Below are 16,040 nucleotides of genomic sequence, written 5' to 3' on the forward strand. Positions count from 1 at the left end.
AGTATACAGGACAACGGAGGGCACTCTGGGGCACAGAGTATATCGCAAGCCTACACATGCAGAGAGGTATCTGCCCGCCCAATCCTACCACCACCCAGCGCAGAAGAACTCGGTCATCCGTTCTTTGGCAATCCGTGCGCAGCGCCCAAGTGATGCTCAAAACATAACACCTGAGCTTAAAAGGCTACGCACAACGTTTCTAGCCAATGGCTACAGCCATGAGTCGATTCACACAGCCTTGTCGACGAATACAAGTAAGCAAGATAAGCAAGAAATAGACAAACTGCAGCCAACAGTGCGCTTACCTTATGTGTAAAATGTTACTGACCGAATAGGCAAACACCTTCGCCGGTTGGGGTGCAGCCTTTCTTCTATAGTGGTCGCAGGATCCAGGACGTGCTACGCTCCACTAAGGACAATGTGGATGTTTTACACACTGCAGGCGTGTACAAGGTGGATCGCGAATGTGGACAGGCACACATCGGCGAGCCTTGCAGGCCAACAGCAACGCACATTCGGGAATACGAGCGCTATATTCGTCTAGGGCAACGTGGATTGCGGAAAAGAAATAAAATTCAGCGAAGCCTGTGTGTTGGCCAAGCAGCCGGCTATGACGTAATACTTAAACACCCTAATAACATGAATAGAGAGGATGGACTCAGTCTTGCTCCGTCTTGGTTGCCAGCAATCAGAGCCCAACAGACCGCACTGTCAGCACGAGGCACGAGCACTACCGGCGAGTAACTGCCGCCGCGCGGCCGACGTCCAGCATTTGGCAAACAGGAGGCAACTTCTCATTCGACGGTGACCACCAATCATGGCACATAACACAAGATCCAACAGACAACAGGACGTAATGGCATGTGCAGTGAACAGTGACAAAAAAATATAAGGGACACTGCATAGCTAGAACGCACCAGTAGACCCAGAAGAAGGTCGCTGCAACCGTAACTGAAACGTTGGTTCATCTCCAGCAGCAGTAATTTTATACATTATGACGCGGTACCATACACAGAAAACTTTTATGTCGAATTCCATCGTTGTTTGGGAACATGAAGCTCATGAACGGCTGCAAATAATCTCCAAGTAGCCGGACATTAATAACCATTTCCAGTCAATGATTAGTTCAATTGGACCAGAAGTCGCAGTCCATTACATGTAAACAGGCCCACATAATTGTGCAGCCACCACCAGCTTGCACGGTTCCATGTTGACTACATGGGTCCACGGGTTCGAACCCTACCATCAGCTCTTACCAAAGCCCAGGACTCATCTGACCAAGCAACCGTTTTCCGGTCGTTTTCGGTCCAACCAATAAGGTCCCGAGCCTAGGAGAGGGGCTGCAGGTGAAGTCGTGCTACACGAACGTCTCGTGGTTTCCATACCGTGGAAAGCTGCGACATTTATCGATCGGAACTAAATAGACCTCGGGCTAAGTTGTCACCAAAACCAAGATTTCCAGAGGGGGAAGGGAGGAGGGTAAGAGCAATATCACACTCGTGCCAAATGTTTGCATACTGTATCTTCTTCCTTTTTCATAATCAACTATCAAATAACATTAAAAGCTAACTGCGAGATAAAATCTATATTTAGGTTATTTATCCCGCAACGTCACGTTTACCGATAGTTTACCCCAACCAGTCGTACTAAAAGACGCGTTTTGGAGTGATCTGTAATTCGTTGTTTGTTAGCTTCGCTGCATGCTTAATGTATTTGGTACTTTCATTTCTAAACTTCAGATGTTTAGTATAACGAAACACTGATGCTTGCATGAGGTCACGGATCTTGTTCTGTGGTTGGTTGACATGAGCAGGCCCATCAACCGCCATGGTAATTTACGCACTATATTTGTCGTATTTATACTTGAGTATTACATAAATATGTATTTTAATTGATAAAGCGCACACAGCGATTCTGGTGGCTCTGTTAAAATTGCTTGTATGTCCTTGCCTGGATTTACACAATTCTTGTTCTTAATTCATGTTTACATCGGGATTGGGCGCACCAAGTTCGTTTTCTTTCATTCACCATTTCCCAAAATTTTGCCTGATAAATCGCGCACTGAACTCATATTGCTCTGTTTTCGAACTCTTGGTATGCTGCTGTTATTCACAAGAACATAAAACCCACTGAACCCACGCGTAATACACTCACAAAAAGAAACATGCTAATAACACAAGTTACCCGCTGTCAGCGAGCAAGGAAACTAAAGTAACGGGACATACTTCGCGCCCTTTTTCCTCTAATCATTCGTGAAGCTTTCGATAAGTGGTAATACTTACGTTCATACACCATAGCTATCGTAGACTGTGCGTGAGGTCATTTTACTGACACCAACATCTAAGTCACTTGACTAGGGGCACGAAGCCGAGTATGTCATTACGTACTCATAGCGCAAAATTTATGACATTTTTGTTACAGATCTAATGTTATGTTTTTTACTGGAAGAAGAAGTAGTGACTTCCACATATGCTCACATAAGTCGTGTTTTGTGGCCTGCAGATTAGGTAAACTGACGAGAATCTCAGTTGTGAAAGTGATCTACTTTAAAATACTTGCAGAGATATTTCCATGAACTGAACGCTAGAATGTATGTTGATCCTTAGATGTAAAACTCAATCAGAGCTTACCGTTTTAAAATGACACGTCATAAAATACACATCAAGAAAAGTTTTGCATCACTTCGGTTCCGAGAGTACCGGAACCTGTACAGAAAATTGGAACAGAGATCAGCATAAACATCATTTCCGCCCTTTTTATTGCTCGTGAAAACCACACATTGCATGTTGTACCACTGTACAGCGAGACCTTCAGAGGTGGTGGTCCAGATTACTGTACACACCGGTACCTCTAATACCGAGTAGCACGGTCTCTTGCATTGATGCATACCTGTATTCGCCGTGGCGTACTAACCACAAGTTCATCAAGGCACTGTTGGTCCAAATTGTCCCATTCCACGACGGTGATTCGGTGTAGATTGTTGGCTGGTGTGTCACGTCGTCCATAAACAACCCTTTTCTATCTATCTGAGGCATGTTTGATAGGGTTCATGTCTGGAGAACATACTGGCCACTCTTGTCGAGTGATGTCGCTATCCTGAAGGAAGTCATTCGCAAGATGTGCACGATGGGGACGCAAATTGTCGTCCATGAAGACAAATGCTTCGCCAATATGCTGGCGATATGGTTGCACTATCGGTCGGAGGTTGGCATTCACGTATTGTACAGCCGTTACGGCGCCTTCCATGACCACCAGCGGCGTACGTCGACCCCACACAATGCCACCCCAAAACAGCAGGGGAACCTCCACCTTGCTGCACTCGCTGGACAGTGTGTCTAAGGCGTTCAGCCTGACCGGGTTGCCTCCAAACACGTCTCCGACGATTGTCTGGTCGAAGGCATATGCGACACTCATCGGGGAAGAGAAAGTGATGCCAATCCTGAGCGGTCCATTCGGCATGTTGTTGGGCCCATCTGTAATGCGCTGCATGCTGTCGTGGTTGCGAGGATGGATCTCGCCATGGACGTCGGGAGAGAAGTTGCGTATCATGCAGCCTGTTGCGCACGGTTTGCGTCGTAACACGATGTCCTGTGGCTGCACGAAAAGCGTTATTCAACATTGTGGCGTTGCTGTCAGTATTCCTCCGAGCCATAATCCGTAGGTAGCGGTCATCCACTGCAGTAGTAGCCCTTGGGCGGCCTGAGCGAGGCATGTCATCGACAGTTGTCTCTCTGTATCTCCTCCAAGTCCGAACAACATCGCTTTGGTTCACTCCGAGACGCCTGGACACTTTCCTTGTTGAGAGCTCTTCCTGGCACAGAGTAACAACGCGGACGCGATCGAACCGCGGTATTGACGGCCTAGTCATGGTTGACCTACACACAACACGAGCCGTGTACCTCCTCCCTGGTGGAATGACTGGAACTGATCGACTGTCGGACCCCCTCCGTCTAATAGGCGCTGCTCACGCATGGTTGTTTACGTCTTCGGCCGGGTTTAGTGACGTCTCTGAACAGTCAAAGGGACTGTGTCGATGATACAGTATCCACAGTCAACGTCCATCTTAAGGAGTTCTGGGAACCGCGGTATGCAAAACTTTTTTTGGAGTGTTTATAAACGCTTATTATTGGAAAAGACGAATATTGTGGAATAAACGGATTTCATTTTTTTAAAAGTGTAATAAAACATTTCGTACATAATGTTGAGGAATCGTCGGAAAATTAACGCTGCCTGCCAAACCGATAGTTCATCTTCTGCTCCCGTGGACGCGGTGGGTTATGACTGCCAATGCAACAAAAACAGGCATTCGCCAAATAACTGTAACTCTGTCGTTTGTGGAAAGAACTGTAAATACTTTTCAAATGGCGACGTGTAATAACGATAACCATAGCATTAATGACGTACAATGGCAATACGACAGATCATTTTATCCTTTATTGATTCCAGGTATAAATGAGGAAAACTGTCAGCTCCACTTCGCATAGCGCTTAATGCCCCCAATCATGCGACTTAAATGTTGGTTTCAAACGTCAACACGGCAGAGACTGGTGGGTGCGCGGTCAATATTATCTATGGTCTACGCTTACGTTCCTGTTCTCTAGTGCACTCTGGCGTGAAATTTGCAAACCTGCTTCAAAAGTGGATAGAATAGCCAATGGCAAAAAGAAAAATACTAAACGTCGATTAATGCGCAATTAAGCATAATACAGATATACTGAGACAAGGATTCGATAACGAAATTTCAACAACTCTTTTCATTCCCTTTTGATGTAAGCAGTGGAGAGTCGAAATTGTGCGGTAGGACACCCTTAGACTGAAAAATCAGAGTTCTCGGGAGGCCCTTTAAGAGCTGTACTCCGAGGAAGCCACGCCCCCATAAATCTGCTCCATAAAGCTGTAGCGGCATTTCAAGGCGCAGCCATAAGACTAGCTACTACCTGTAGTCCAGTCAAATAGCAGATACACCTTCCAAAAGGTGGGGTAGAAGAGTTTATTTTTTCAACTCGTTCATATGGCTGGAAAGAGTAGAAAACCGAGTTTTGCCAACAAAATTTCGCTTGGGAAAACTTTCTGCAGTCAAAAAACTTGGAAAATTTCGGCCTTTTTTCAGTTTTTTCAAAATATCTCCGTTTTTTTGCTCTTATCGCTTTAACGTCTATTTTCGTTTTTAAAGAGCACAAAATTCTCTACAAATTTGACTCTTGCCATTTTTCTACTCCCAATAGCTAAGGCGCTACAGCGCCTAAAAAAATACCAATTTTTCAAATTTTGAGCACAGTGGCAAAATACCATATTTTTGAACACTATTTTTTCAGTTTCTGTTTGTGTAGTATAAATACATTAAACATCATGTTATATGTTGGAATTTACCACCTAACTTTCAGGTATTCAATTTCTCTGTATGCAATATGAGGATTGCTGGGCACCCAACTATTGTGATTCTTACATCACTACCTGAAGTTCACTATGGGCCACCTCAGCCCTGGTATTTGTAGAACTATAAATATAAAAATACATCATTAAGAGACATAGACACACACACACACACACCCACCCACACACACACACACACACACACACATACTCACAAAATAAATTGTCTCAGGAAACTGAGCTATTATTAGCTGCAATAGGCAACCTAATTAGGTAGGTAATTATTCTTGTGTATAAAAGCCACACAGTTGACATTAAAAATAAGTAGCTTTATTACAATTAAAATGCATTGTCAGTTACTAAAAAATGTTGACAGTTCTGGGTGTGTAATACTTGTAATATTGCGCTTTAGCACACTTCAGACAGATGTGAGCATCACCTCCAACGTCTTGATGGGCCAGGTTCCTCAGAGTGTCACCAGAAATACCTTGAGTTACGGATTCAGGGTCTGTACATAGAGTTGATCCCAGATTGACCTCTTCTTTAAACAGCGAGTCAGCCTCAGCAAGTTCGTTGATTTCGTCAACGGTTTCCTCAACATCCTCCATAACATCTTCTTCACTGTCTTCATATAAAAATTTTGGCACGTTTTCACAGTTGACTCCAATACATTTCTTGCAAATTGAAGAACATTTCAAACCCGCTTTTCTGCAGGAGCACGCTCCGCCACAGTTCAGCCTGCATGAGCATGAAACAATGTGAAGAGGTGCTTCAGGTGCTGGATCTTGGCTCATTATAACGGGTATTGGACCGTGGTCACTGTGTTTCCAGCCCCATTTCTCAGGAGGTTTCCTCCAATTTCCCATCCAACTTTGGACTTGTTGGTAAGTCCGTTACGAATGATGTTGTGCAGCATCTTTTGTAGGTGGCAACCGTACAAGATTCAGTTTGCTTTTTGTGGCTGACTTGGCGAATAGCTGGTACCGCAAATGGTCTAGTGTGTGGGAACTGCTGACACCTCCACTATACAATGCGATAGTAACCTGTTCTCCTGCCGTTATTATTTCTTCACGGGTAGCACGTGGTTTATTGAACGTGCAAAGCGCTGAGGTTGAGTGTTCATTTTTCGCAACAATATTGCAACACTTAATTTTTCCTTGACCAAAAAAAGCGGATGTTGTATCACATCCGCTAAAGGCGTGAGTGAACAGAATACATGCACTGTCAAACTTGTAAGATGTAGTGGAAAACCACTTGTCTTCTGCATATCCTCTTCCCGGCTTTAACAAAAAGTTTTCAACGCCTTGCCCCAAACCGGTCATGAGCACAAGCAGGTCAACATCTTCTCCTACAATGACAACACTTCCAAAATCTTTGGTTTTTGAAATGGCAGGTGTTACAATCATAACGTCAGCATCTTCTTGTGCCTGGTGCACTTCAATGCTACACTCCAGAAATTCCTTTTTAAGAAGTGTGATCAAACGCATCTTGTTTCGTTCGTTGTACAAGAACTTGTCCTGAGGGACTTGGCTCACCATCTCTGATTCAACCACAACGTCAACCGAAGAATGCTTTTTGGATCTACGAATCCTCTCAGCACTCTTTGCGCTACATTTGTCTCCCTCACATTGATACCCATCAAATACAATAGCAAATTGAGATCCAAAATGACGTTACAGGTAAGAAACATAGCTTTGGGCAATTGACTTGAAGCAAACATTTCGAGTCCAAGTCACTTTGTGGATAAGGTACCCTCCATCAATGACAAAAAATTTACTCGGTCCACCTGACTTCACATCTTCCACTGGAACGAAGGCATTGTAGAATGAAGATTTAGTTCCTTTTCGCATGCCTTTTTCTGAGAATAGGGACATTGGGTAAGGAGCAAGTCCATATTTCAGAAAGGCTTTTAACTCTTCTTCACTTTGTTTCATAAACAAATCCTTTGGAAAAGAGTTAAAGGATCAACAGAAGTAATTTTAGTGCTCCCAGCTTTTACAGAATTGAACGCAGAAAGGAGAGTCACAACTTTATCTTTTCTACGGAACTTTACATCGTGGAAATTGTCACCAACTATTCTTTTCATGCCTTTTTCCCCCTCTTCGTGACACATATGACAATTAACATCCTCCGTTCCGACAACTCCACTGCTGATAGACATTATAAAATCACTTTCAGGGAAGGGAGGGTGCACTGAAAACCAATCACGGAGCTTACGCAAGTCTATGCCATCTCGTTCTATGCGACAACTTTTTGCATTTACATGCTGTTCTGATGTTACTGCGCTCATTTCGCAATACGACTCAATTTCTTCACAAATGTTCTGCATGTGAATCATACCCAATATCCATCTGGTTAATACACTATCCGTAATTCCTCGGCCAGAAGTAAGTCCTCCAGAACTCTTCATGGTTCTCATCAATGTTTGTTCTATAGTCATGTCAGAAGGAACCCCTGACCAATACTTTTCTGATCCTTTCGTTGTGAACTTCTCATATTCTGATAAATTCATTTTTTCCTCGAGTCTCAACATATCCTGTAAGTAGAGGTGGCCACTTTTAGCGTACATAAAATGTCCAGCTGAATGGAAGTAGGGAAGCATTTTTCGCACGCTTTCAAGATGAAGTTTCCAATTTCCTGATCTGAATTTCTTTTGGTGTACCAATTTTCACTCAGCAGTTGGTGCCCAACATTCTTGAAAGATACGACTGCTGGCTTTGAAGCTGTTTCAGCTATTACCACATCGTCACCACATTTCTGGAAAAGGCGAGCCTTGACAGGTCGAATATCAGGAATAGGTGATGTGGGTATTTGCTCTAACAGATCGTCCATAGAAAACTGACATTCTTCCGTATTGGTTTCCAGGTAGGCAAATATAGCCTCGGTGCCTTCATCTACTTGTGTTGCAGGTCGGTAACCTCGTTTCTGTCCAGTAGCTGAAACACGGTGAAAGAATTTTGTGTAGCAAAATCTGTGGTACCACCCATCTGCAGCAACCAAATCATTTAGACTTTGAATCCGCTCTATCACTTGTTGACCAAATTCATCACCACGCCGTTTAGCCTTTTCTAATACTGTCGATTGCACTTCCAATTTCATTACTTTGTAAACAAAATTTCGTTTGGTGTATGGCAATCTTAACTGCTTGGTTAAAAAGTCATCAGAATTCCCTTTTGCACATAAGAAGCATTTCTCTTTGAAATTGAACTGACCTTTTCCCTGCGACCGACGTAGCACGCCTGTTGGTTCCTGAGGATGTCGAAGACTAGCTGCTATCGTTCTCTCATTAATGTACTTCTTGTAGCATGCTTGATGCACCATCACTTCACTGAGCGTTTTCAAAAAACGGGTGTGAGCAGACTCCCTGCGTTTAGCACTACAGTCGATAAGTGTGCTCAGTCCTTTCTTTTTCACATTGCGTCCACCACTCACCACAGTTTTTTCGCAAATGAAACACAAATTCATGTCAGACATACTCATTTTCAGCACCACAACATATACTGAATGGAAGCAACTCCAAACTGTAGGACCCTTATTGTTGTGTGCTAATAGCTGTCAACAATCACCAGAGATAATCGCCTTCCGCCCGCCAAAGAATTAATACGCTTTTGTCCGCTAAAGAACAATTCCTACATACTTTTTCTTATAACTTATCATTAACGTCAATCAACTGTAGAAAATGTACGGCACCTGCATGCAAACGTATTACATATTGTAACACAAACAAACTTCACGCAATCCGACGTGAATGTGTTCGTAGTTACTGAATATGATGCTGTTTGTCCTGGCCCGGCAGCAGAGTGAGATGGTAAATTCCCATGAATAACATAATGAGTAATATGTTTCTACTACACAAATAAAAACTGAAATAACAGTGTTCAAAAATTAGGTAATTTGCCACTTTGCTCGAAATTTGAAAAATTGGTATTTTTTGATGCGCTGTAGCGCCTGAGATACTGGGAGTAGAAAAAATGGTAAGAATCAAATTTGTAGAGATTTTTGTGCTCTTTAAAAAAGAAAATAGACGTCAAAGCGATAGGAGCAAATGAAACTGAGATATTTTGAAAAACTGAAAAAAGTCCGAAATTTTCGAAGTTTTTTGACTGTAGAAAGTTTTCCCCAAGAGAAATTTTGTTGGCAAAACTTGGTTTTCTAACCTTTCCAACAATATGAACGAGTTAAAAAAATAAAATCTTCTACCCCCACCTTTTGCAAGGTGCTGGCTTTTTTTTCTGACAGTTTCACTGGACTACTGTTCGAAAAACATCGCTTGATATCACATATCAACAGTTCCAAAAATGTCACCACCATTAATTAAATCCGTATGGGAAATACGCGAAATGCGTTCTGATAATTTAAAGTCTGTAATACGTCTGCTGCCATACCTCATTAACTCCAAATTTCGCCGTACTGTCCTAACATTGATTTTTGCGCTTATTTGACGTAGTGTCGCTTGTCTGGTGGTACTGACAACTCTCCATTGCTTTCGGTCATTAAATGAGCAACATCGACCAAATTGCGTTGTACGTTGTTAAAAGTAATGCCTGAAATTTGTTATTCTCAGCACACTCTTGAAACTGTGGATCACGGAATATCAAATTTCAAACGATTTGCGAAATGGAATGCCCCATGCATCTAGTTTTAGCGTAATCGGACGCTTTTCTTTCAAAGAAAGATTTGGAAGTCGGCGTTAGGCAGGTTTCTAACAGGGTCATGTTTAGAACTTTATGGCTACTAACAAGTCGCCATTTGTCTTACAAAACATTAAAAATACATCATAACCCTAGGTCTAGCCCCCACCCCCTCCGTTTTCTTTTTCATGTTGGTGACTATTATTAGTTTTTATTAAGTTGGCGAAACTGTTTACGAAGGAGATACTACTGTTACCATTAAATATGTATGAAGTTATATTTTGCATTTATTATATTTAGTTAAGATTTTATTTTATTGGAATAACGAGCTTTTGAATGTGTTCCAAACTTGAGGCTAGACAAAATGGTCACATTAATTTTTAACCGCTCTTTTTCCATTTCTGTGTTCCGTTTTAATTTGTCCTTTCTCTCCCTCGCTCGCTTTGTCCCGGTTGCCGTAGTGTAGTTGCATTGATACAATCAGTATATAATTTTTCTCGCTTATACGGTGATTATTTTCACGTCCTCTAAGAGTAAACCACGATTTGCGATGTGACGCAGTTGTCAACAATACAGCGATCCCTGTGCAGCACCCTACACCGTCGCTTAGCATCAGTTTGAGACGATTCAACTGGTGAGCATCAGGAGTGCGTCCATCCCCAATAAGCAAAATATTCAGAAAACCTGCAAACACTGCAGTCAAAAGGTAAGCCACCATCAAACAAATACATGCTACCAATCCGTGGCGCACGCAGGCGTCTAATAGCCTGAACTGTTCCGTTGACGCACAAAACATATTCTTAAAGGATTGCATATGTAATTAGTATCGAGATTTTCGACACGGCAGTTATATTCAGGGTAATCTGATTTTACAAATAATTCATCCCCATTGTTTGAAACGGATTGGCTGTAGCAGTTTGTGTTGGAGAAGCCTGAACGTTATAAATCTTGTAATTACAGGAAAATGGATCACTACAAATTACGCAATCCTCTATTAATTTCCGTGCCGAGTCTTCCTTCTAAATTCCCCGGTACAGATAATGTTCAAGTGGAGTGTTATTTTTATCTTACAGATATAACTTTTTTTGTTTATTATCAGTTTACTATAATATTTGTACAAATTACAGTTATGACTAGATCCTATCTAAGTTTAACACCACACAACAGGATTCCTGGGATGCCTAAAGTCCTCCCTAGACAACACCAATGCAAAAGAACCAACCGATTTGCACAGTTGGCCTGGGCTAGAGAAAATGTGTAGACCCTACTGTTTAAATATTGACCATTTACTGTAGGATACCTACAGTATACCCATTCTTCTGATGAGTATACAAATGATGGCCGGGCAAAGGGCTATCAAAAAGTAGGGAGCTCACATTCAGAAATTAGAATGATCTGAAAAAATGATTAACGTTGGCACATTGTGCAGGGATAGAGAATGTGAAGTGCATTGATGTACATGGTAAACTCGATCCACTGTATTTAATTAAATACATGAAATGTTTTCATGGGTGCGAATATGAACAACCATCAGCTGTATAATGGAAAGATGACAATGAAAATTTGGCCAGAATTTGACTTGAACCCGAATTTCCCACTTTTTGCAAATGGTCGCCTTACCCTTACACTATCCAAGCATGTCTTATAACTACACCCAAACTTCCATTCATTGTTAACCATGTGTCTACAACCTACACTAGGGCACTGACAACCTTGCCGTTGAGCACATATAAGCACCAAACACACACATACACTCACATATTCATTATGTATATTCTCGTACAGGAGAGACATTATATTTTAAAGTCATATGCCCAGTGTCGGCAAACTAATATGATATTGCAGTTGTTCTGTTGTTCATAAGTACGATGCAAAGGTCCTCTGTTCCACACAAAAATATAGTTCAGTTTTCAGCAGTCACTTCACCACTGTATGTAAGTGGTTCACTGTCATTTAATATTTTATAAGTTCACTTTTTGATAGGACTTCTGCAATGTGCTCCAAAACATGGGGGCACCACATATAGAAATACTGACCTGGTTTTTAAAGTCTCTCCTTGGTAGCACAACCTCGATCACCACAAAGATGGAAGTGGAAATCAATATGAGATGGTATTTGCTCAAAGATTTACATGATGCTGCAGTTTATACTGAACTAACATATCCATTTGTTCTTCACTAAGTTTGATTTTAGTAATGGTGACCAGTTTGTCAGAGATGAAGTATATCTTAGCACGTGGAACCAGATCAGCAGCTCCAATTACAAAACCACAGTTCACATTCATGGAAAAATGCCAGATTTTGCACTTCCTACTGCTCAGTGGTAACTTATTGTAAGGAGTTACATTTTGGTATTTTATTTAATCCAGTCCGTACTGAGAATCACCATGTTCAACCATCACTAGTTTCAACGACAATGACACTTCCACACTCTTGGTAATCGGAACACAGTCCAGTTAAAATGTTCCTTAACTTGGCTTACAGAAATCACTCAGAAGTCAGTACACATGAAAGATCTTGACTTTCACAGATGTTGGTGCACATCTTTTCATGTATGGACTGCGGCATGAGCCAACATCGAGAGTGTACCCGACATAGATCTTACTCATGAGCTTTTTAAGCATGAACTGCCAATTTTTGGTGATGTCCAACTATTTGTAGATGGACTTAAGAATAAATTGTTACTTTGTAAAGTACACAATACTTTGAAAAGGGACTGTTTTTGATTGGCTTTTGGCTTATATAAATTGTTGCTGGTCTGAAATTTAGAAAATAATTGGGCACCATTATTCACTCATGATGTGGATCCCCTTGTCTACACGTATAAGGGCAGTGCCTCAAATTAGGGTAAGATATGTGAACTTCTTAAGTAATGAGTTAATTAGTCAATGCTGTATGTCATTTTGTACAGAAAAATTAAGACAAAAAGTGTGTGTCAAAGTTCGGAATCTAGCAGTGGCTATGACAAAATCTGATGGAAAGTAGGGCTGTTCATGAACTTGAATGATAAGTATCTCTTCAATTAATTAATTTCTGATAACTTAGAGAACTTTACTGGAAAGCCAGAATGCTTAACTTTCTGATGGTGTGCGGCATTATATGGAATTACAGTGATCAGCTCACAAAGTTTTTCACATATTGATGTATAGTGTTTGCATTACTGACCGTAGCCTAGGTATTAATTAACATGTTCTGTAGCCAATCTAACATTATTCCTGAATCAGAACATTGAGAAGAATAAACTGAACAATGAATTTAAATGGATGAAGCTTTACTGTACTTTTCGAATATCAATCAGTACATATGTCGCATATTACTTGTGTAGTGGTATTGAAAATATAGCAGATAATTAGAGAAAATAAAAAAAAAATATTAACAGGGATCATAAACGTAACAGATGGGGAGAATCCACCACCATGTGTCACACTCATGGCAGTTGCTTGACCATAGACTTGGCCGCAACATTTGTCCACGTTTTGGTCTCTTCATTCTGTTGATTCCATTACTAAGGTCTGAGTCCTAATGAAGTCTGACTTGTGAGCCAGGTAAAGAAGGTATATGGTAATGATATGTTTACCCCCGTGAACCCCCAACCTTGTCAAAGTGAGTTGGATTGCATGCCCCAAAGATACAGATTAGAGATCTGCAGTTTGGGAATTTTGCTCACACATACTCACTCAAGCACACCACGCTTGTTTGAACTTGAATGTTTAGAATGGCCAGGCTGTGGTCAAATGAGGTGATGTGAGGACAGAGGCCACCCAGCATGGCACGTTCGCCATTCTGATGTTCTGATCATCACAACACCTTTGTTGTTGAAGGCTGGAGTTGCTTCTGATTTATTCCAGCGAGCCATTGGAACAACACTCATATCAGTTTAGTTATGCTGTACACATATATCCCTGCATGTTAGCATGTAATTTAGACAAGAAAGAAAATTTGGTAACAGTGAAAAGTCTCGCAGACCGTGTCAGGTAGTCTGTAAAATGGTGATGTCGGTCCATTGTCACATACAGTCATGCCACTCAGTTTCAACCAGCTTAAAACATTTGCAAGTATGCACTCTATGTTTTTTCATACAGTTTCTCTGTTTATGAATAGTCTTCCATGTAGTGCATCTTGTTAAGTGTAACCTTATCTTTGAGAATATCTCTTGTTTTAACAGCTTCTATTTTTCATTGTTTTGTAGTTAATATAAAAATTATGTAGTACTTATTGTCTAAATGCAGGCTATTACCTATAGTCTAAATTTGGGCTGCAGCCAGATTTTAGACCATTTTCTAAATGACTAACCTGTGTGTTTTTTGTTCTAAAATGCTGAGAATAAAGCCAAAATATATCTTGTAGGGAAAAATGGAGGAATAGAACAATTGAAATATTACCAAAGTGATTGGTGCTGTCAAAAATAAAACTATAATATGGTTACTGAAGGTTGCAAAAATATTTAACGTGTCACAATTTATGTCAGAAACATTTAGCAGTGCTGAAGATTTTCCTTCAAAATTAAATTCACAGAAAATTAAAAGAAAATGTGTACTGAGTGCAGAATTGGAAAAGAAGCTAGTATCTATCTATTTCACATAGATTCACATAGAAGAGAAATTGCATGGCTCCACATGGATTACCAGTTAGCTACAAAGAATTGTCTACAACATCCATTTAAGAAGGAAGAGGCAGGAAGAACTTGGGTGGCTCTTTTTGTGCAATGTCACAAGAAAGTAATAAGAATTAATTGTTTGTGTGATATAACATGTCGGCTACAGTAAACCATAGCAAATGATTCTCCAGTGTAATTGGTTGTTACCGAGGGAAAAATTCCTATATATTTGGAGTTTTCTGAATATGGATCACTAAAGTCACATGAGGATCCACTTATGGCTAGTAATTCGTTTTTGCCTCCTGCAATGTGTGACAGTACACTAAAGCAGTGCGAAATCCGTCAGCTGGTGATTGTGGCATTGATGTTATTTAATAACCTGCATTTACTTGTGAAAGAAGACAGATATCAGTTACGTGCCATTTTTACAACTCTTTTGAACTTCTAGCTATATTTCACTTCCATTCATGTATGGTCTCAAATGTAGTGCTTGGTAGGCTGCACACTATAACACTTCTTCAGTACAAGTTTTGTAAATTGTGTGCACATGCTTGACAAATAGCATCACTTCGCAAAGACAGTTACGACTTTTTGAAAAGGTAATGAAAATACTACATGTGTACATGGTCTCATTAAGAAGGATATCTCTGGTGAGGGTTCCTTCTCAGACATGTTGCCTTCTCAGGGAAAAAAAGTCACTTTCCCATTTCCCACAACACTAGGTGTGAACATCTTCATGAACCTCAAATGGCAGTTGGTGTGACAAGACAGTTGAATGGCAAAACACACTCAACAAAAGCATACTCCTTCAGAATTAAAATAATGGTTAACAGTTGTCAGGCTCTAATTTAACACTGCAAGTGCACGCTTCTGCAATTGGCACCTGGCCCATAGTGAGTAGAAGTTCTGTGCATGAACTATTATACACTAGGTCACTGTGTGCCTCAGTTGTTTGTTGGGGAAATTGCCTGAATATACAATATTTTACAATGAAATTGAACTCTCACATACAAAATGCATATTATTTCAACCCTGTCATGTACTTTTCAATATATGTAAGTATTAATGCATCCAGAATTTGAGGGAAAAAATGTCATGGAAGCTTTTCAGTGATGAAACTGATCTGAATCTAAAGATTCTATATATAGTTTAATTAAATGAAGATGCTGTTCATTTAATAAAACACACATATTACATAAATACTTTGAGATGTATTCAATTATTCATAAATCCATTCATCATTTTTTCCATACTCTTGGTGTAATTTAGCACTGTGTCGATGGAAGTACGACTTGACCAGTGGTGTTTTCCTGTCCTTTGAATATGGGCATATGCAAAACCCCTTGCACTTTGAAGTCACAAAATGTGAAGTTCCATGCATGTCCACAACCAGAGACTTTTGAAGAACTTGAGAAATTATTCCCTTCACACTTACTTGCA

This window comes from Schistocerca serialis, chromosome 7 (genome assembly GCF_023864345.2).
Source record: "Schistocerca serialis cubense isolate TAMUIC-IGC-003099 chromosome 7, iqSchSeri2.2, whole genome shotgun sequence".
Taxonomy (NCBI): domain Eukaryota; kingdom Metazoa; phylum Arthropoda; class Insecta; order Orthoptera; family Acrididae; genus Schistocerca; species Schistocerca serialis.